The sequence below is a fragment of the Bactrocera oleae genome, chromosome 2 (assembly GCF_042242935.1).
Source record: "Bactrocera oleae isolate idBacOlea1 chromosome 2, idBacOlea1, whole genome shotgun sequence".
Classification (NCBI taxonomy): Eukaryota; Metazoa; Arthropoda; class Insecta; order Diptera; family Tephritidae; genus Bactrocera; species Bactrocera oleae.
Genome location: NC_091536.1, coordinates 12,640,396 through 12,665,010, shown reverse-complemented (window position 1 = coordinate 12,665,010; position 24,615 = coordinate 12,640,396). Strand labels below are relative to the sequence as shown.

Below are 24,615 nucleotides of genomic sequence, written 5' to 3'. Positions count from 1 at the left end.
CATTCACCAACTGTGTTGATTTCCGTTACCGTGCTCATTCGCAGGCGTGCTATTATGCAATGGTGGCCTCATTAGTTGATGTGACGCGCAAGCTTTGCAAAGATTTTATTTTCTATTAATTTTCGTCCTTTCGAGCATTTGCTTGAACCAAAAAATTATTAAGTAGTATTGAAAAGTCACAAAAGTATGAAAATGGTGACAATATACTTGTATGATTAGCGTATATTCGAAATAGATTACTTTGATAGCAGGTGGTAAAGGTGTTAAGACTAAATTTAGTACTAGAGTAGAGAGTATGAGAACACAGCTGAAGTGAAAATACCGAAAAAACTTCGAAAAAGAGCTCCCAGAGTTGATGCCGATCACTGACTCTATACTGATAGATTCTTCAACAACAAAAATTCGAATTAATCGAAAATATCAAAGCCAAATTTCCCAACAACACCAAAGCTAAGAGAGAGACTTTGCAACGACTGCTTCCATCAAGATGTCAAAATGTTGTCCAGCTACATTTTTAAATGAAATCATGATAGAAAGAGAGAGAGAGGAGAATCATTAGTCAAACAAAGGTTTAAGATCCTCCACCAAACCTCCGCTACCGAAATAAAGTTGATATTTTTTATCTGAGCAACCCAACCCCAAAATACCATTTCAGTGGGAACCTTCCATGAAAGAAAAAAAATATCTCTGGTTTATAGGCATAAATCTGAAGTTTTGCAAAGTTTTGGCTACACGGTACATACTTGTACACTAGTGTTCACATAAGTTAAAAGACATCAAGTGACAAAACAAACTACTGATAATAATGATAATTTCATCTTAGCGGTATTCCAATTTTGTAAACAAGTGTAAAACTACCCAAGTACTAATGTAAGAAGGATGAAATGAATGGATAGCCTTACTTAAACATAATGACGACTATAATAAAGGACAAAGAGTTCCTAAATATGCCACATTATTCCTCTTTTATAGCCACTTCTAATCTAAGATAATCACATGACAGTGCTCACTCGGAAAACTTTCACCGCTTTCGTACCATATCGTTTCGTTTATGAAAACAATTGGGCCGTACAAAGTTAGAGTTCATAAAACCATTTTTGAACTACAACTCAATCATAATTAGTTGCTCGACCAATCAACTACCTCCATTAAAAAAACTTGGTGTTGTTGAGAAATTGTATACAACACTTCTGGTTTATTCTGACTCTTGGTTCCGGCTTCACGCAGGCAGTTGTCTATCCTTTCATTTTTCCGGATTGGATTTTGATGTTTGCAGCGCACAAGTGTTTGACAATGGAACCTCCGGTATCCGTATACCGGTCTCAACGTAAGGATCAGTTTATTTTCCACTATTATATCCTCAGAATTAATGAAAACCAGTTTCCATTCTCCAGTAGTAGAATAGTCAACCCCATTTGTCTCAGTAGATTAGCAGATGTACACGCGCTCTTCAAAATTTTTAGCCACCATAAATTTAAAGTTCAAAAGCTTTCTAAAAATATTTAATTAATCTTATATAGACCACATGGTTCATTCTATGGATATTTAAATATGAAAATTAGACTTATCTTAGTCATAAATTTTCGATTATGCGAATATGATAAACTTACCAAATGCCGTTACTACGGTTTAACACGATTTATTAAAGACAACAACAATAATTTCTTCTTTTGTTTTCGTTTTTTTTTTTAACAATGTTTTCTCTTTTACAATTGAATTGTTCCTAAATGCTGAAATTATTTAATCGTGCGGAAATGCGAAGATAAGAATGAAGGAATAAAACACAACAAGAAAAAAGCAGAAATTCGTACGCTCTGGCTTTTCCAGTAATGTGAAATAAATATTTTTTGGAAGATAGTACTAGAGGGGGGAAATTGAAGAAATAATGAGGACGGCAAATAATATCACTTTCTCTTTTCAAAGGAGATGAAATGTGAGTCAAATGGATTTAAATAAAATAAATAATTAAAATTTGTATTGAAACTAAAATTTGTATTGAAAAGAAATACAATTAAATTGAATGTATATTAAATTAAACGAGTTCATGAAAACTAAAATTAAAAGCTTTTCTTTCTTACTTTCTTTTGAAAGGAAAATTAAGCTTTTGGGCTCGACAGGTGTTTTTTATTTTTGGATTTTGTTCTATAACGTGTCAATCTTAATCGTAGTCTTAAAAATAAACTTTGACTCATTGAAAAATTTATTGTCTAGAGATCTTTGGAAATAACGCCCGCATAAACATAAATCTAGCTGCTTTACCATATATCTACTATATTACAACATGTCGAGATCAGTGCACATCTATCGATAGTATACATTTTAAGTTCTAGTTATACGTTATGTAACGGTCAACAAGTAAAAAATCGTAATAAGTATTTGTTCGTATGTTACGTGTGCTAACATAATTTAGTAGCAAATTGGTATGATCAATATAACGAATGTCTTAGCCCACGTATACTACATATTATCAATTAAAAAAAATTCACAATTTTGTCAATAGGTGTCTTTAATCATCTGTATCTCGCATTGTATAATATAAGTTAGAAAGATCGAATATTATTTAATGTTAGCACCAAGAATTTACCTTTATTATAAAGTTAAAGTTTTGCCATTCTGTTATACAAATGATAAATTCGAGGCGAGAGGCTCAATTTTCGAATCCCTTTTTTCAGCAATTGGAGTCATAAGGGGTTACTTACAGTTAGAATTTTCAAAAAATCAATTTTTTTATTTTATTTTCTTAATGTACATATATTTCGCCCCCATGTACATAATACCATACCACAGCTATCGGTCAATATGTAAAAAATCTTAATGAAATTCAGAAATAATCTCTTTTTTTTTAACTGTGTATCCGCTTGCCTTAAATGGATCAAATAACAGCGATACTTTCCGCGTTTAATAAAAAGTTTGACAACACTTGAAGTTGTCTCCCAGGTTTTAATACTTGCGAGTTGCAAGGGTATAAAATGTTCGGTTACACCCGAACTTAGGGCTTCCTTACTTGTTCTTATCATTTTTATGTCAATAGAAATTTTAATCAGTTAAAAACTCTTCTAAAGACTTTGTTCAGTTTGTACTGTTTCGTCATCTTAATATTTTGTGCCTTCAACGCTTTTCTTCCGATTCTTTTGCAAGTAATAAAAAACTGTTAGAATAATATGTTGAAATACATATATCTGTTGGATGCTTATTTTTAATTCAAATGAATATTAACTTGCCGTATGACCTTATTTTCGTAAAAGCAATTGCAATAAAAATGAAAAGTTCCATAAATTATAAAAGAAAATATATTTTTTGTTTGTTTGTGTAATATTTTTATTTCTATTAGAAAACTTTTCTTTCAACTCTTTTGAAATTATTCCCAGAATCTTTGTAACTAATCGCAGAGCACTTTACTCACCATTCATTCACAGTTTTTAAAGCATAACCTTTTATATTTTGAAACCCACATTTACAGTGCTTTATCGGCGAAATGTAACATATGTTAAACTTCTTCTTCAGTTTTTGAATTTTTGCACAATTTTTCAGCAATTTACAGCTCATTATTCATATTATCAAGGCCAGAGAGAACCACTCAACTTGATTAGCACGGTATGTGTTCATACACAGTACGTTAACTGCGACCACATATTGAAATCAGACCATAAAACGAGTGAATGAAAAGCAGCAGCCTGCATGGAAGTGGGCGTGTCAAATGCACAATACTGTAATTTATTATAAATAACTGTAAAAAGCTTCAATCTGTTGATGTCACATTAACGGTTTCTTCGTGTAGTGTTGTTGTTGTTTTATATAAATCATAACTGTACGGATATTTCGCTACAGCTTGGTTGACTGGCATTTGACATTTAACTTTGGTAAGGCAGTCATAGACAGATGTGTGTGTGACAAGTCTGAAAATATACATTGCTTGGGTGTCCCAAACTCTGTTGTTTACACGCACGATTAACGCTTGTTTGTGGTGAATTAAAGTAAAAAGTGAACTCTTCACAAATCGTAATAACAGCTGAAAAAATGTCAAGCAATTTAGGGAAATGTACATATGTACGTATATTTGCAGTTAGAAACACTTGTGAGAATTAACGAAATGGAAGAATGACGAACGAGCAACAAATTAATTTGCCATCAAAAACAGAAATACTTAGGCAACAAACTACAGCTGAATAGAATTACACTCATATGCATATACGAGTATGGATATGGGCAGCAAGGGGATCTAGAAAAATTATTATGTGAAACGAGTGAAATATGATAGTTTGGGGCTTGAATTCGGCTTGTTTGCAAACTCGAAATCACTAACGAAAGAGAATTGAGATAAAGTCAAAGCGTTTGGTCATTTCTCGTTTTCTTCGCCTTTCTTCTCTACTTTATCTTTCTTCGGACGTAAACTTCAATATATTATATATGGATATGCACAGAAAGGAATTACAGCGAAATCATTATGGGAAGCGAGAATAATTAGATATTATGGAAGAGAACCTTATCCGACTTCTTTGTACGTAAACTACAATATATTTTTCGAAAAATTTTTCTTTTTAACAGATCATATTGTAATATAGCAAACGTCCATACTTTTGAGCCTTACATTAAAAAGAGCAGCGGGTATCTTTCGTTGATTGCAGTTTCTACTGGTATTTTGCCAACTATTAAAGTTCCATTTGTTGATTTCTAAGAATAAAGGGTGCTTTTTAGACATATTGTTACAATAAGAAATATGACGCATATAATTTATTGTTATGGCCAAGAACTTAGCTTTATAACAGGGGGTTTGCCATTATGTTTTAAAATAAATTCCAGCCGACAGGCCAAATTTTTAACCACTTTTTGCAGCAATTGGGCAATTTCAAATCAAACTGAGTACAAATCAGGTAACAGCTATCAAAAAGACCAACTTCGAAAAAAGTAATGCTTAATTGAAAACCATATGTCTTAAAAGAATTTCCGTTGTATACTTGAGATCCTTTAGTCCTGCTCTGTTTCTTGAAAAACTGTTATCGCCAAATCTTGATTCTTTATTGAGCGACTAACCACCTAACTGCTTAACTAATTTAATAATCGACTTTCACTTTAAGCACACTTCAATTTATTAATAGTTTAAAGCTCTTAAGGCGGTGGCAGTTATGAAATTAATGGTGATTGCAGCAGCTGTACAGGTGTTGGGCGCTAATGTATAGTATGCGTCCCATGAGAATAATTAAACTAAAAATAGTACAAAGAAAATTTTGCTAATTGCTGTGACGCTGAAGATCTGTATGTGATTTGGCAACTCCCCCTCCACCCAACCACTAAACGAAATGTGCGCCATTTATTATGCAACACGCATCGGTTTCAGCTTATGCTTCGCCATAAAAAATTTATGAGCCTTGAATAGTTTTTTTTTTCGTTTGTAACTCTTTTCTGGTTTTGTTTCCCAATTTTTCAACCATTATTTCATGTGGCTGTAACTCATTTTTTCTCTGTTTTTTGTGCCTTATGTCAGTCAGCAGCGAATTGGAGCGTTAGTTTATAGTGCCACCTACCACAGAATGCAGTATGTGTTGGGAAAATTGCTCTTAGCTGTGCATAACAATTAGTCCAACCTCAACTGGACCGTACCGGCACTACTCATATGCATAAGCTGGCAGGACCTAAACGCCGATTGGGTGGGCGACGAAGGCCGTAGCTGTATTGTGTTGCATGTCATAAAAATATCACTTACATATGTGCCATATGTCAGCGACAGACAACAAGCGAAAACGAGTACCAACAACGACAGCACCACCAACAATCAGGCAGGGCATCAACCAACAATAACGTCGTCATGTTGCTGATGTCCCTGTTGGTTACAGCTGGCTCTGAGTTGCTGCTGACCAAAACAGCACAAGTAGAAAGCGCAACAATCAACTCAACAACAGCGCTATGGCAATGTACAACAACAACGTGCACGATAGCGACAACATCTGATGGCAGTTGCTGTTGCAATGTTGACGTTTAAGCAAATGGAAAAAAATTGTGATTATCCTTGGAAGAAATACTTGTATGAGAAGAAGACTACTTGTGCATCTGTTTGTAGATGGTCAGCGTGAAGAAACTCGATATATTATTTTAAATTAAATGTCTCAAAATTAATTTTTGTTAAAGCAGGTGCTAAAGCGTTACAGTATAGCCATGACCTGTTGGGGTAACCTAAATTAAATTATTTGGGCATAGCTCGGGTCTAATGAAGTAACTCGCACTCTTCAACTACAACTGATGTTGATTAAACTCTGACAGAACATGAACTGTGACAACGAAGGAAGATTATTATACACTAAACAGGGTATATATCACGACGTTTGTAACACCCAAAAGAAAACATCAGAGACCCTAAAAAGTTTATATGTATATAAATGATCAGCATGACGAGATGAGTCGATTTAACCATGTCCGTCGAACTAAACCCTCAGTTTTTAAGATATCAATCTGAAATGTTGCACCCGTTATTTTCTCACCAAGAAGCTGCTTATTTGTTGGAACTGTGCTTGTATAGAAAGCTTTTTCATTTGACGAGATATCTTCACGAAATTTGACACGGGTTATGGCCTAAGGCAATGATGCAATCTCCGAAGAAATTGTTTACATCGAGTGCTTGTATTGAAAACTTTTAATTTGAGGAGATATTTTCAAGAATAGGTTATTTTTGAGGCAATGGTGCAATCTCCGCTCAGATATAGTCCCTACAGCATATATATAGCTGCTATACAAACTGACCGATCAAAGTTCTTGTAAGGAATCTTTTGCATTTGTGAGGGGTTTTATAGCTTCGATGCAACCGGAGTTAGCGTTTTTTCTTGCTTTAAATTAAATTTAGACTTCATACGTTGGAGTTATTTGGAGCTTAAGTCTAAGGTGCAGAGAAAGGTGAACCCTGTGAACAGATCGGTGAGAAACAGTGTAATTCTCCCTATTGTAATCATTAATTCAGATACTCTAACAGAGCATACAGAGTTATCACTACCTTGCCAACAACTAGTTCTAAACTAGTCGGGTACTAGTGTACATAACATATTTATTACCACATCGAGTTTGTGTTCCTGTTCAAGCGTTAACATTTACTTAACTACCAGAAACTGACTCTTACAACACCATTAAATAAAAGAGCTTGTTGATGGTTTTGATTTTTAATTTCTAATTTTCAGAAAACAATATTTTTTAAAACGATTACCTTTCCGCTTCAGTTCTAAAATTTTCTTAAATTCAACTTTCTGTCTATGGTTTATATAACCCTTATATATACAGCTTGTATGTTGCAACACATCCAGCTTATAAAATTGTAAAAATAGCCTCTCACACAGGCCTGTCAACGGCATTGTTGCATTCAACAAATAATAACAATAAAAATAACAACGGCAAGCGACAGCAATGCACGCAAGCGATGACAGTTCAATATGCAAATCTCATAAATCATGCAACACCTGTCGGGCAATGTTGCCAAGCGGGGCAAGCATAGAAAATGTACCGTAAAAAAAAGGAAAAGGGCAATGGATCCAATCCATGCAATATGCATGCGACCGTTAGGGTAAGGAATGCAAAAATGCTTCAGCATCAGCTTAAGAAGAGGCATATTAGTATGCAAGCATTTTTTTTTAAGGTTAAAGGGAATTAAATGAGTTTTTCGTAAATTTTAAGAGCTTAGAAAGCAATCAAAAATCTGTGTACTCTACCTGTTACAACACTCCGCCAGACAACAACACACACGCAATCGTCGAGGATAAATGCAAGCGGTAAGCCAGCAATGCAGTATACTACAACTTGCAACGTGAAACATGAATTCAATGACTACAAGTAAAACGTAAAATGCGCAATCTACATACATAGCATATATGCCACATACACAGCGACATTTCAGAAACTTACGCATACACATGCATATTTGCACATGCATATTTGATGTACGATGCGTTTTGTTGCACATGCATGTTGCTGCAACTGTTCATGCGGTCTCATATTTTTCCAGCCTTACAACAACTTTGCAGTGGAGCAATGTGCATATGTATGTGTGCGCATATGTACGTGTGGGTGATGCTGCAACATAATGCGGCAACAAGCATTGTAAAATGGACGGTCTAATGGTGCTGAACCAAAAACCCTACCAAAAACAAAAAAAAAGAAAACCTAACAACTGAGTGGGCGCCTGATTGCCTGCCACCAAATGAAGTGGAAAGTGTGGCATGAGTTACTGGGTAGGCGCCTGAAGGGAAAATGAATGCCTATTTGCGACCGCAAATTAAAATATGACCATGCAACTAAATAGTAAACAGCAAGAGATATTGCAACATAAATTTTTGGTGTATTTATGTGTTGCAATTTAAGTGCTTAGTAGCTGTGGTTTTAGTCTTTTATTAAATAGTATTAATTTTTTTAGTGCATTAATTATGAAAGAAAGTATAAATAGTTTGGTTATGTTGAGTATTTTAGATTATGTTTCCATCGAAAATCATTATCTATAATGTTTAGGGAGCAGTACCAAGGCTATTGAATTTGGAGCTTGATGCTTTGATACGGTCAGATTCAGCAGTTGTTTGGCAGCTGTGTGGAATATGAATTCAAACTAGAAAGGATAGCTATAATTAGGCTAGTTCGCAGAGCTCACAATAAAACTTTGGATATAACTTTATTTCAACCCGCCCAAATATTTTCAAAATGTCCCAGAAAAAGCTCAGTTTTTCCAAAGCACAGGCAAAAAACGTTTAACAGGGAAATTGTAGAGTATCTGAATTCAGATAATGAGTATCCATCTCCGTTCATTTTGTATGGCAGCTGTATGCTATACTTTTTCGAACTCAACAATTTCTTGGGAGAGTACACTATTGCCTTACACAATAATCTGTGCCAAACTTCTTGAAGATATCTCGTCCGGTGGAAAAACTGTCCATACAAGCACTCGATTCTGATAAGGAACCGTTCAGTTTGTATGACAGCTATACGCAATAGTGGTCCGATAACGTTGGTTCCGACTAAGCAGCTTCTTGCAGAGAAAAGGACGTGTGTAAAGTATCCGATCGATATCTCAAAAAATGAGGGACAAGTTCGCGTATATACAGACCAACAACTCGTCACGCTGATCATTTATACATACATATATATAATTTATAGGGTTTCCGGCGTCTCCTTCTAGGTGTTACAAGCTTCGTGGTAAATTTAAAATGCCCTGTTCATGTTCATGAAATAGACCCAAAAACTCAACGTATTCATCTGGGTATATCCCATTATCTTGGAATAAATAGATATTCCATGACAGTGCATTTACCTTCGCCCAAAAACAATAAACAAACACATTGTCATATCAGCCACAAATATGTCTCTTTTTGTGGTCTAGTCCATGTAATATAACATGTGTAGAGGCGCCGCTGCTGGTGTCGGCTTTTGTGTATTGCTTGTGGCTAACCAAAATTATGAGCACGTCTCACCTTACCATATACCCACATTGTCACCGTTGAACAGCTGAGCAGCTGGCCACTGGTTAGGATATCATGCAAATAACTTAAACTTTTTTTGGCTTTTGTAACAATAAAGCAAGCCTGTGGTTTACTATGATACTTTTTTATCCTTATTCGTAATGTCCACACTCAAAGGACCCACTGCAGGCTCATATTTATGATTTATATATGCGAAGAGTGCCGCTGATCGCATCATTTGGTTGTAAGCATTCTGGCTTTTAGCGCAATTAAGCATCTTTTCGGATATTTAAAAAATGTACGCATGCACTTTTATTTAAAAAAAAATATACAATGAAAATACTAAAACATTTTAAGGTATTTTAGACGCAAACTTACGGGGAGGTTTGAGTTAGCAGTGAGACTGAATCACCTTTAAGCTTTAATGATAGAAAAGAAAGTTTTGATCAAAGCTTCTATTTCTTAGCGCTGTCTCTTTACGGTGTCAGACGCTTGCTGGATCCTTACTCTCTGCTACACATTGTTCTCAAACAACTACAATTAACTTGGTACATATTAGCTGAAGGTTTATAGAAGTTTATCGATCTCTGCACACGTAATTGATATTTTTTTTCAGCAATTTTGTTCAGCAATGAAGCTCACTTTTTTTTGGAATAGGCACGTTAATAAACAAAATTCTCGCATTTGGAGTGATGAAACCATTTTAGACGCTAGTGCATTCTCAAAAAGTCCTCAAATGAAAACGGTCATAGAATTGAACCCTATAGAGACATGATTATTGACTTTTTCGTGTCTGAATTGAAAGACGTTGATGTGGACGACCTTTGGTTCCAAAAAGACATGCCATAGGGCCAACGAAACAATCAATTTATTGAAGGAATCTTTTGGGTTATTGCTGACATACTCTCGGCTGGAATTTATTTGAGCTAGCCCCGAAATCATTTTTAAAACATAATGGCAAACCCTTATCTTTACAATAAAGTTAAATTCTTGACAATAACATTTAATTATATGTATTTTATTTCTTCTTGAAAACCACATGTTAAAACAAAAACACTCTTAATATATATGTGATCAGCGTTAGGAGTTGAGTCGATTTAATCATGTCTGCCTGTCCGTATGTCTGTATATACGCGAACTAGTTCCTTAGTTTTCGAGATATCGATTTGAATAATTTTTTCTCCAATAAGTTGTTCTTTGACTACTATAGCATACAGATTAGGTATTAAAAGCTGCTGTTCCGGTAATTTCTTATGCTTGCTAAGACCTTGTGGTCGTACTCTCTCTTCTGGTTAGTTAAATTTGGTTTATAAAGGTTTTTAATAGAAAATGTAAATATGTAAAAAATAGTTAGTTTCGGAAAATTTGTATATTTGACTATATCTTGACCTACTTTATTAAACCTCAACCCGGAGATTAACACTTTTTTGACTAACCCTTATTGCATCCCTTGTATATTTAGTAGTATCCACGATTCTTTTATACTTAAATTTGTGTTATGGAAATCATGATCACCACACCTCTCCCATATAATTTTTTAAGTAAAATATCTTCCCTATAAAATTTCCGATTATCACGCTAGCCAACAACATTAAAGAAAAATTTCCATTACAACAGCGATCAACTGCGGCCCTGTAAGCATTTCAAGTACAAACTTCGATTGAAGGCATCGATTGGCTCAATTGCGTTGGGCAATTCGTGATATAGTCGTTGGCTTCACGAGCCCCCCCAAAACATTGTGCGGCGCTGCCACCCACTTGGCGTTCATATTTCATGCGGCATTGCAACGTGAACTTCTTAAATGTTTCAGCTCCTTAAATAATCCCCTTCTGCTTTGCCTATTCACTCAAATTGCCTACGTATTTGGCAATAAAGTGCACGATTTCACCTTAACTGCCTCAGCCTGCAGCGGATTGTTGGCGGCCCACCTCTGCCACCAGACTTGGTTATTTATGTACTTGCCTCTTGAAAAGCACTGCGCACTAATCCTTGTAGCTATGTATAAGGCAATGATTGAAATTTGGTTGCATTTTCTGGGCCGACAAATTTATTGTATTATTGATACTTTTGTTAGATGGCCGATTGCTGCCAATTGGCATTCTTTTTTTGCTGATTCGTGCGTTACGAGCAAATGCGTTTTTTAATGGCTTTAAAAAATAATGAGGCGCCAAGTGATGGAAAAAGAAATAAGCTGTTATATAGAGAAATAAAATAGCATTATACCTATATGTATGTATGGTAGGTGCTTCTTTACAAGCATGGCAGGCTGTTTGACACTCCTCCAAATTATATATTCGCAGTTATAGACTTTTCTGGCTAAAAAATTCGATTATTAAAGCAATAAATTAAATTAAACTATTTATTAAAGATTAACTAAGTATTTTTGGACGTTCATTTGGTTATTCTTGATGAATTGCATCTTCAATCCTCCCCAAAACCGGATAACCCAAAAGGCATTTATCCTAAGCAAATCTAAATGGGTTTGAATGCTTGTCTATGTCAAATCAGCAAGATAAGAACATTCCAGGATTAACGATTGCCATTGGGGAATTCTTTCACATTGGAACACATGTTTAACTTTTTAAAAATTTCTTGAACTAAAATTTTATGATGTAGAAGGCCAGATAAAGAGCATACGAGAGGGACACTTTAGATGATTGGTTGGTTAAGAAGTAAGGTCGACAAAACGCCTGACTATAAGTGACCGGAATTAAGCCATTTCATTCATTAGTCCCATTGTGCCCCATTCACAGTAGTTCCTATAACAGTTGGACCTTCGTATAAAGAACAATTTGAGAAGTGTATTATGACCAATCTCTTGACATCAATTCAATGTGTGAAGAAATTTAAGAAAATTTTGGCAGCACAGAAATCAGATGTGGCAAGGACCTAGAATGGCTTTACTTTTTCTAAAAAATTTTATATATTAACAAGTTTTTGAAAAGTTGCAACCATTATTTTGGATTAATTTAATTTAAAAGAAACTCTTACTCAAGTATTTTAATGAAATTGAAGTTAAAGCGAATAATATTTTCTTGTAATCAAAATAGGAGCAAATTTTATTTCTAATGATTTTGCAAAATTTTTGAAAATCTGATACTATTAATCTCACCTATATTTTAGCCTAGAAATTCGAAAAAAAAATGAATTTTCATATTCTTTGAAACTCAAATTATTTTCGAAGTAATAATTGTTTTAGCAGCGCTGCTCGACCGGTTTTGGTATGCGGTCGTTGCGATATCTTCTAATCAGTCCACTTACTAGAAATTTAACATTTTCTCTAAATATTTCCCTGTCTCAAAAACTTAAAATTTCTAATTTCAATATGTTAAAAAAATCGAGAAAGTTAAATTTTTTTTGTTGTCGTCTTCTTACGATAAAGAAATTTCTATTAATAAATAATCCGTCATTGTTTTATTTTAAGATGCACGAACTTCTCCTTTCTCTTACCTTCTACTTCAAGTATTCATAATTTTGTTAAGATGTATTCTTTTTCTAAATTTATCTTGTGTACTCTTGAAATATGAATAACCAAAATTAAAAGTAAAAATATCGAATTTTGGGCCTCTAAATTAGAACACCCGCTAAAACAAAGGTGCTTTGTTCCACTGATACGATTTAATTACCAATTCTGACTTTGTAACTTTGGGTTTTTATGACCGTAGATGCTTTCCAAATAGTAGAAAATTCTTAAAAATATTTACATTTACACTATAATTTGTTTTGAAGTTAAAATAAAAAACCTTTTCATCAGAAATCTTGTACATTTGCCAAAGTATTTGTTTACGCCAATGAGTAAGATAAATTATACATTTTATCGGTTCTAATGAGAACTCTTAACTCTATTATAGCCATTATATGAAAAATAAGGTAAATTACAGTTAGCTGTCATTTTAATAATTTACACACCCTATATATATATTTAACATCCCTGTTTCTCCGTGCTTTGCTATTTGCAATTTTAAATAAATCGGAAATATGATGCATGGGCGAAAATGCGAGCTAAAAACGACTATTGTTTGAAGCCCAGCATATGCTAAGTGGTTATCTCACTTGCCACTATGGCTGGTTAGGGTGAATATGAGCTCTCTCGCAAATTTTAGCTGTTTCAGTCACACAACGCCACATTAAATGAAGGCAAGTAAAGCAAGTGAGTAACTAGAAGATAGAGAGCAAGACCCTTGTTGGAGAGCCAAATTATTGGAGCATTGAAAACTCCAATTGAGTACGTGAGAATTTTGGGGTCACTTTATATTTTATGGAGCAATCTCAGTGGAGGTGTTTTGCTCTACACAGTTGGCGGTGTGAATACTCTCATTTAATGCTGTGTGTGTTTTGTTTATTTCGTTTTCGTTTCGTTTCTCAATATTCGCAACCACTGTGTGTCCGATGCCGCCAAACGCCGCATGGCTATGCATTAAACAATCAACAACAGAAAGAAGAAAAAAAAAATTATAAAATATATGTACATACATGTGTACATATTTAATATGGAGGCGCGTTGATTGGGGGATCGAAAATGTAATCTCCACTTGTGTATTCGTGTGTTTATACATTTCTATGTTAAAGGTAGACAATAGCAGCGACATGAAAAGAACAATGAGCGGTTAAATGAAAAATAAAAAAATGTCATGATGGTTTTAAATACTATGGAATAATATGGAGTTGCTCAGTGTGATTTAAAATTAAGTATGTAAATATAGTGAAAACAAAGCTCGGAACTTGACTTAAAGGGATCCCAAAATATAAAAGTCACCCCTCTTCATGTAACTAGCTTCCAAATGAATTACAGATACTTAAATCAGAAATAACAATACAATGGTAAAGGAAAATTTAAACAAAAGTTATTGTCGAAATTCCTTGGAAAACAGCGAAGAATCGATATTTAATCGTAATAGAAAAGTTTGTAATTTATATGCTCGTTGCTCACTAATCTGGTATCTCACAAACTAGCAAAATACTCTTACTTATTATCAGTAAACTCAGAACGTAGACTAAACTTTTTAGCTAGACATACTTTAGAACTGCTTGAAAATTCTCCAAAAATGAATCGACTACTTTAGTTTGGTTCATAATGCTTTTGACACAGTCGTGGTCGTAAAGCCTTGATCCATTTCATATACATGCCAGATATTTTATATATGTACATATGTGCATACCTCTGTCAACGAAATTTATTGATTGTTTTACGAAATATGTCTTCGAATATACTTTCAATAACTGCTCAAAAACCTTTAATGTAATAGCAGTACGTACACAAATTCTAATGACAATTGTAATGACAAATTATTTTCCATTATATTTTCGAACATGTGGCAACCCGTTTCAAAAATATTTTATTCAATAATATATTTTCAACTATTTAAATGAATAAAATAATTACAATAGGTGGCAACCATAAATATACTTTCAAAATTTTGCCCTCCTAAACTTCTTCAAAGATTTTATTAACCCCTTCTTTTTTAGCATTGTATTTGTTTTATACATATTTTGAGACCTTACATGTTCAAACAGGTGGCAACTTTATAACTATATTTGTCTTGAAAGGTTCGAGAAATATAACAAATGATCTTAGAAATGATAGTTCAACCTTCAAGATTTTGTGCGGCGACCATTACGGAAATTTGTCACGCAACACAATTCTATTGAAGTCGCCTACTTTTTATACTGCGAAAATTTGAAAGTAACATTTTTTTAATTTAAAATTATTTTACTTTAACTTCAAGTTTATGGAATTGTAAATAAAACCCACAGTACAACACTCATAATGAGTTCGTTAGTCGGTGTTGTAAGTAGCTGCGACTGGTCTTCTTGGTGACATGAAGTAGAGCGGAAGTGGTTCGAGGGAAATCACACGCATACATACATTCATAATTAAAGCAGCAATGGATATGGAGAGCAGGGCGAATTGAGGACTACTACCAACTTCACTAAAGTCTGGCTCCACATTTTAGTGTGTGTGCTTAAACATGTGTAGGTGACGCCTCGACGGCCAGCTATCAAAAATTTACATATATATAATAATATGACTGTATGTGTGAATTCAGCATAACATTGTGTGTGTTAGTGTTTTTGAGCAAAACACGTCTAGGCGGCTTTCTGTTTAATTGACGCTTCTCGTTTACGCTTGACTGGCCTACACAGCTAAATGTTCTCAGCGCGGCTTGAGCAAGAATTTTATCTTTTCGAAACATGGCATGTAAGTTTATCTCAAAATGCAAATACATACTTATGTATGTGTGTGGACATTTGTTTTTGTATTGAACTGAAAATCTCATTCTTTGCGTGCAATGATTTTTATTGGTTTTGAACTATGCGCTTGTGTCCTTATTATGACGGCGCATTTGTTTGTTTTTGTTTTTGTTTTTGCAGAAATTGAAATTTTGTAACAAAACAAAAAAAAAACATTTGAAACAATGCGCAGGCGGCATTCACGCAGCCCCCACTGCGCTCAACGCCGCTCAAACAACAAAAACCAAGCTGAAGTTACTCTCCCATGCTCCCCAATTAAGAGAGCTGTGCTCTCCAGCGAATATGCGGCACATGAGCGGGAGCACACATTTATAGAGACACACACACACAATGCAATAGCATAGCACCTTTACCGTATTTGCTCACACCAATAAGAAATACTCACACTCAAATAAGAAAATACCATAGAGCGTGCATCTTGCAACGTTGTTGTTGCTAAAATTGTTTTTGTTTGCCTTTACAGCATGCTGAAAAAGCGTATTTTCTTGTTTGCTGCCGTCAACTGATCAATTTGTTGGTGGCAATTTACTCGACGTATTCGCCGTTGATTCTGACTTCGCTTCGTGTGCTGACAGACTGACTGCTTTGCTTTAGCGTGCTTGTTGGCGTCCAACTCTTTTCAGTACAATTGTGACCGTTATTTCGACAGGTTATTAGTGCGTGTGAAATTCGCTTAAACGTTGCTTCCGTTCGGCAAAGTTTATTAGTTGTGTGTGTTTGCTTTGAAACGTCATATTGAATAGCAGTAAATGAAATTTGATGAAGTGACATCGTAAGGTCGAGACAAGCAAAACAAAAAGGTATAAATAGTGTAACAATAAGTGGCGGAGTAACTAAATAAATATAGTATATATTTACCTATATTTGTACGTATTATATATATACATATGTATATGTGTGTGTGAGCAAGTGTTGTGAAGGATGTGGAAATGGTAAAGTGTCAAAAAGTTAAATACTTCTAAGCGAAAACCAAAAAGTTCACATGTCCCAGCGTGTGCGTGGTGACAAAATAAAGTTTCAATGCATACATACATATACATAAGTAATCTATTTACACTAACAACAACAAATTATAATATCTCGAGTGTTTTTGTTACAATTTAACGTCAAAATATTTTCCTGACCAAGTTTTATTTAATGCAAATATTCAGAAAACTTACTATGTGTAGTGTGTGTCTGTGTGCGTTTTACATGTGTGTGTTTTGCGTGCGAAACTTTGTGTAAACTAAGCAACAAACTTTACATTATGTTTATATTATAATTTTGCAAATTTAAGTTAAACTTTAAAAATATTCAGAATGTTTGAATTCATTTTCTTTGTTATAAATTCAATTAGAAACCCGGAATTGAAGTGTATTGCAGCACTAAATAATTTTGTATCACGTGCTATTGTTGCTTTATTTATTTTCATTATTCTTACCAGCTTTACCCGCTTATATGTACATATATATGTATGCCTGTGTGTGTGTATGCAGGAGCAGTATTTCTCCCACTTATTTAACGGTCAAACGGTCCCAATGACCATAGACATTGCACTACAAAAACACACTCTACGACCGATAACGTCTGATTAGCGTTGCCGAAATAAGATTTTGTGGTTTCTCGGTAGCTTTGCTCAATTTTCTGTTAAATGTGATAAAATACAATAACTCTGAAAGAAAAAAATTAATAATTTAACGAATTTAATAATAATGTACGTACTTATTACGTACGTTAATAATAACAAAACTAAGAAAACAGAAAGGTTAATAAATGAAGGGACTGACGAAAAAAAAGTTACTTTAATGACGCAATGAAATAAAGAAGATGTGAAATTAACTCAAGGAAAAGCAAAAAGTGTTTCTGATTTGAAAGCTGCGTAGAATAACTGGCAAACAATACATACAAAAAAATACATATAAATATATGTGCGTATAAATAAAATATATTTCATAAAATTTTTCAAAAATAAAGGAATTTTCAAGTGTAATGCTAACAAGCAATAAACATAAAAGTGTATAGGTTAAAAAACATGTTTGGTTTTTGCTAAATTAAAATATTTTTTTGCATTGTAAACTATACAAAGTATTTAAAAACTTATTTATTTAAAAAAAAGTTGCTAATTTTGCGTACAAGGCAAAGCTAAAGTAATAAAAATTAAAAATGAGTTACTAAATGTGGGAAAATTAAATAAAAATTATATAATATTTTTAAAATAAATTATAAAATAAAATTAAATTAAAAAGATAAAATGAAATAAAATAAAATAAATTAAAGTAAAATAAAATGAGCTAACAAAAAATAGTATAAAAAACAAAATAAGATAAAATAATTTTATTTTATTTTTGCCAGTTAAATCAATTTAATATGAGTTGTAAACGAAAATGTTTATTTGTAAATTACGGATTTATGGGAAATAAAAATAAAATATTAATAGAGTATAAATAATATTCAAAATTAATAGTAATAATAATAACTATTATAATAATAATACTAATAATAATAATAATAATAATAATAATAATAACAATAATAATAATAATAATAATAATAATAAAAGTAATAACAACAACTTTCGAGCTTTTAAGTATTATTAAAATTTAGAAATCAAAAATATATTTAATAATAATAATAAATACTGTGAGAATAAAACCTTTCAAACGAACATATTCTAACTAATCAATAATAAACATTTTTTTTCTTATAATAAAACTTCACAAATATTGAACATCGGTATGAAAAATATTTCTTTAGAAAAATATGTATAAATTCATTTTAACTATTTAACTAAAATACCAGTAATATCAGTTCTAAGCGAACAAGAAAACAGATTGTAAGAAAATAATATTAAATACCGGCTACAATTATACGCTTCTAACACTGCTGTAAACACAGTTCATGTTATTGCTTTATATTATAGATATGAGAGCTGTAATATTACCAAGTGCTTCTTTGCGAGAACGGTACTATAAAATCAGTTTTTTATTAAGAGTTGTACAAGACAATATTGTAATTTATGTATTGAAGATAGGAATAAATTAAATAATTCACATTCTTCACCCACTTTCTATGGTATTAGCAACGGTGAACGCTAATATTATGATAAAAATATTGGCGTGTTGGTACAACCGATATAAAATGTGAAAAATATTAAGTATCGAAATGCTTGGTTAATTAGTTAATTTTTTCTTCTCTTCATTAAATAATTTTTTATCAAATATTGTTTTTGTTTTTGTTTTTACTAATGAGTCAAATATATGTTTTTGTAATTATACTCTATAAAAATGGTTTTTGGTGAAAAAAAAAAATCAACAAATTTAAAGTAGTAACATTGAACCAAAGTTAAGTACTATACACAATAACACAACTTTATATTGACAAATGCAACGTCCCCTGCGGCCACTTGATAGGATATCGAGCAGATTACTCAGGAATACAAACTATATAATCATTATTTATTTGTAAATAAGTATTTATTTTATTATTTATATGTATGCTAGGGTATTTTTTACGAAAAGCCACAAGTCTTAAAGAAAGCCAAGCATATATCCATACATTTGCATATATAGATATGTATTATACTAACATATAAACACACATAGAAACATGTATTTACCCGTAACGGCGATTATAAAACGCCTGGATCATTTTTCAGAGAAGTATGTTCAAGATCATCACGCAGACTTAAAAGCAATGACGATAACATTGGCCACAAAGATTTATAATAACGTACAAACATATAAATAGTAATAAAAGAAAACAACATTAAACAACAAAAAAACATTAACTTCGGCTGCACCGAAGCTATATACCCTTTACAGGAGCATTTATTATAGCTTAAAAGGGTATAAAAAATCGTTTGCTGGAGTTTGATCGGCCAGTTTGTATATTTGACAGCTACACGCTATATAAGTCTGATCTAAACAAATTGTTCGGATATTATAGCATTGTCTGTGATAATAAACGATGCCAAATTTCGTGAAGGTATACCCTATTGAGGGTATAAAAAACCATGCAGTTTTATGCAGTAATATTATATATAAAACAGAGCAACCGAGCATAGCAATTTAAGAACTATAAAGAAATAAACGATAAAAACGACAACAAAACGAATATGAAACGAAAGCAGAAGACCGAAACCTATTACAAAGAAGATTGAAGAAGAAAAAATAATAAAAACAAACCGAATATTGTAGTGAAAACAAGTAAACACAACGCCAGAACTTGATATCCATCAAAGCGAAAAACAAAGCAAAGCACACACAGCAAAATGTTAGTCCCTCAGAGAACTACGCGAAAGGGGTTCACAAATGTAATGGGGCATACTGGTATATACATACATACATGCATATTACACTATGCTCGCACATAAGCTTGGTACATATACATATCTACACACTCGTATACATGCATACATATAATCTCGACTTTAATGCAAACAAACAACTAATTTTGAAACGAATGTCGCTGAGAAATGTGTTGGTTAAAGAAAAGGAAGGTAGATAAACGACATGTAATGGCGAGACGGTAAAGTTCTGAGTCAATAAACAATGTGGAATGCAGAGCAGCGCACAAAGTCGCAACTTTGCGATTGTGGCAACAGAGAAATGACCAATACAAATCAAGAAATCGAAGGAAATGGAACGTTTATTTAGAAAAAAATACATAAATATGTCACATGCAAACTAAGTAAATACATAATTAATGATAAGAGTTTGATTGGTATGCAGGAAATTTGTGAAGTTATAACATAAGTATGCTTAAGTAAATAAAGAAAAAATATATACTTGGAAAACATCGGATAATGGATGGATAAGGGGTCTAATTAACGTAGGAAACTTAGAGTGTTGTGTGTGAAGGTATATATGTATGTATTAAAAAATATTTTTATATAATATTTGCATGTACATCTGTATGCACTTAAAAAGTGTATTGAACTAATTTTAGAGTGAAAAATATAACAAAAATTAATATTTGTAAAATATACAATTCAATACAAAAAAAATTAAACTAATTTCAAAGTTGATTAATTACAAAAAAAATAGTAATAATAATAATAATAGTAACATTAAAAAACAAGAAAAACGTTAACTTCGGTTGAAACAAAGCTGGAAAACCCTTCACAAATAAAAAGTTTCCATACAAGAACTTGTTTTTGATGGGTCAGTTTGTATGGCAGGTATAAGCTATAGTGCTTCGATCTGAACAATTTCTGCGAAGCTTATAGAGTTGTTTTGTATAATATTCTATGTCGAATGTCGTGAAGATATTTTGTCATATAAAAAAGTTTTCCATACAAGGACATGATTTCGACAGTTCATTATATATGTCAGCTATATGTTATAGTGGTCCGATATAGGCCGTTCCGACAAATAAATATCTATTAAAATATGTAAAATAAATAAATGAAATAAAATAAAATAAATAAATAAAGAAAACGAAAATTTTGCCATCACTGTACTTTTACACACACGTAGATGGTAAGCTAAAAAAGGTTGAATAAGCGCAAAAGGAGATGGAGTGAATGGTGGCCATTTCAAGAATTTTGTCGGCGGAGTTAATGGCGCACTATGGAAGATAGGCGATTAAATGTTATAGTCTTCCGTAGCAGCGAATTTGAGTAGCAAAATATATGAAACCTACCGTTGTACATGTTTAAATAAAAGTGCGAGAGCTATTATGACTGGGTCGCTGAGACCAAACAAGCAATAATTAAAGTTTTTCCGTCGGGTTTGCAATAAAATGGCGTTAGCTCGCATATTTGTAGAAATCGATTGCAATTCTCTCCGCTTTAGTAAAAGTAATTATTAACCGCATAACCGCAACAAAGTGTATTAGTAATTATAAACTCGGTCGATACTGGAATTCTGAATTATTTGAAGTCCTTTCAAAATGGTTTTACCAAGTATTAGGTAATTATTTGGTAAATAAAATTCTTGGAATATTAGACGACAGCGCAACATTTCAAATAATAGGTCAGTGCAGAAGTTTTTGAAAATTGTAAATAGTGAACTAATTTATAGTATGTTAAAATACATTGGAAAGGGAAGATGAAGGCAAACTGAGGTCAAGAAGAGGTAGTGGAGGGGTGTGGTTGCATTTTTAAGGGTTAAAACGGTTTATATCGATTTCCGACAAAACTGCGAATTCTATAGAAAAAACTTATATTGAAAAATTGTAGGTAATGAAAAGATCTACAATTTTGGTATTAACACCTTTTTCGCATAACCACAAAATTTATGTGAAAAATTCACATAACTAAAGTTTTTGGGTTTTTAATTCTTATCTTGTAAAAAAATTCTTTTTTCATGAAATTTGGTATAAATTTACTTTCTTAGGTTCCAAACACACTGTATTTTATTTTATTTAAAATATTTATTTTCTACTTTTATTGTTTTAATATTAACGATATCTCAAGTTGTAATCGGAAGATATACTTGAAAATTGACATTACAAGTTCTACTATTTTATAAACATCTCTTTATCGTATAAGCCGACCCAAACTGAAAATGTAAAATTTGTAATATTTTTTAAAAATTCCTGAACAAATTTTGCTAGATGAAAAAAAATTTTTTGTAAGTATTTTTGTTAAAGTATACGTAAATTTTTGAATAGCCGCCATTTTATAAAAAAAAGAGTTTGTTTTGTCATGACATTTGTCATTACAAAGAAAAAATTCCAAAAGAATTGCTAATTTTCTATTAAACGCATAACCGTCCTCCTACATTTTCCAATAAAACCAAATATTCGGTCAGACACTACCCATAAGTGAGGCCTATTACGGCTGTTATTACTTTCTGACCATTTCTGCGTTTATCGAATATTGGCAGCCGCATTGTTGATGTGCACTTCCGCCGCATATCGCGCGTCACTCTGCTGCCAAAACTCCAAGCACGCTGCAGACGTTAAAGTCAGATAAAGACACGTTCTCAGCTTACATTTGTATGTGTGGAACTGTGTATGTAGCTTTGGATGTGTACATATGTGAATCCACTTGGCCATATAATGCGATGCTGCAATGTGTTTGTTGTTGCACGAACTTTTTTGAGGTTATTGTTACTATAAATATTGGTATGTTTGTACATAAACATTTATATATGTATATGTATGTATGTATATGTTTGCTTATGATATTGCTTAAATATCGACATTTAATACTGCCAATGCTACCTGCTCACAAACTGCACCTTCTACTCAGACATGCACTCTCTTACCACCTTGCTCTCCCAGAGCGCAAATTCTGACGTATAGCAATTTCGCAAGCATGCTATCTCTTTCAACTGCAAGGATAAACGGACATTGACGAAATTTTGCCAAAACGTGGTTCAACGCCAAGACCACACTTACTTTCAATTGAGAAAAGATTTCCATCGAGAGCGAGAGAATGCAAATGTGTTGGAAATGATGGAGAGTGTAATTGCGTAGAAATTTCGAATAGAATCAAAGACACAACACCAAGCCAAACAATTGGTTACAATGGTAACAAAATTTTGAAATTCACAACCACAGCAACAACGACCACTGGTATGTCTTGCAACGATGAGCGGGTGGAAATTATTTTGCTGCTGTCTACGTCAACGGCCTACTAGTGGCACATGACAGACCCGAGCGCGCTCCAGCACTCCAACTCCACAACCAGCTTAAACTACCACCATTGTAACAATAACAAAAACAAGAGCAACAACTGTAAGCACAGCATTGCTGCCGATTATGCGTCATCGGATGCTCGTGGCAATACATTACTACGGCTCGTTGCTGTTGTTGTTACAATTTTGTTTTCGTTCACTTTTGGTTTTAGCGTTTTTGGCGCTGAATATGCTCCAAAGTGTAGCCATCTTCATTGCAGTCGCCGCAAGACTCGAACGAATCCCTGAATTCAGTTGACAAAAGTCGCCACACGAGGGCGGTTATACGAGTTCGAGTTTTTGCTAACGTGTGATTTATATCGCTTGCCACTTGTATGCGCGCGTTTATTCAATTTCACAAAAACAAAACAAAAATCATAATAACAAATAAATAATGAGTGTTTGACGCTGCTGGAAGTTATTGTTTGGCAAAAGTGGAAATAAAAGCTCATCTTGATTGGACATCCTTTGGAGTGCAGCATTTACATATGTATGTGTGCTCTTGGCTACTTATGTGCATATGTATGTATGTATCTACGTGTGTTGCGTTTATTTGTATGCAGCAAGTGACGCTGGCAACTGACACCAAAGTGCTGTATGCCACGCAAATTAGAGGTTGAAGTTGCCAATAAAAAAATAATAATATAATAATAACTTGTGACTAAGAACAATAACAATAATAATAACAATAGTAATAAGTATAATGGCCAGTAGCTGAGTTATGTATGTGGTGCAACTTTCTTTGGCTTATTGATCAAACGGAGTGATTTATATAATATAATTAAAGATACAAAAAATTGTAAAAATCGCATGCTAAGGTTAATGCATAAAAGATACAATGTAACTGTGTGTGTTAAGTTTTAAATGTGTGTGTATATTGTATATCAACGACCTCGTAGGCAGTAAGGCCTGTGCGTGATGCCGTGGTAGAAGGTTACGAATTCGATTGTTATTTACTATATAGATGCATATGTATGTATATATGTATGTATGTAGGACTTTTATATTATATGTATGTTCTTTTTAGCAGCCGCTCCTCAGAAAGTTTCTTTCACCTTAGCGGCTTATAAATTATATTCTGTATATATACTTACATACATATATACATCAGGGTTGCAAACAACACATTGAAACAGTAGTTTTGTTTGATGAATTTTTGCCATGCTGACTCCGAATCTGCAGTCAGTTGTTCTCTAGCAGCTCTACATTTAGAAAAGTGAACATATTTCATTTTTAGCCAAAAATACTACAATTTTATAATTTAAAAATATCTAGCTCTTACTTTACATGAAAAAAGTTTGTATGTCGCATTCATAGCTGCATTCCAACGACCCTGGCAC

The 24,615-nt window shown here is 33.2% G+C and overlaps 1 long non-coding RNA gene across 3 annotated transcripts in view; it reads right to left on the bottom strand.

Moving 5' to 3' along the window:
* Positions 1-19,550, bottom strand: part of LOC118683786 (uncharacterized) — a 40,117-nt gene extending 20,567 nt beyond the window's left edge. The window contains exons 1-2 of one of the 3 annotated variants that reach the window (XR_011396311.1): positions 19,267-19,550; positions 17,092-17,322 (exon numbers count right to left, since the gene is read on the bottom strand). This is a non-coding gene — a long non-coding RNA (uncharacterized lncRNA). Of the gene's footprint in view, positions 1-16,831; positions 17,323-17,383; positions 17,458-19,266 lie in introns of those variants that run through there. The other 2 variants (XR_011396312.1, XR_011396310.1) reach the window with 2 other exon arrangements.
* Between the last annotated feature and the right edge of the window lie 5,065 nt (positions 19,551-24,615).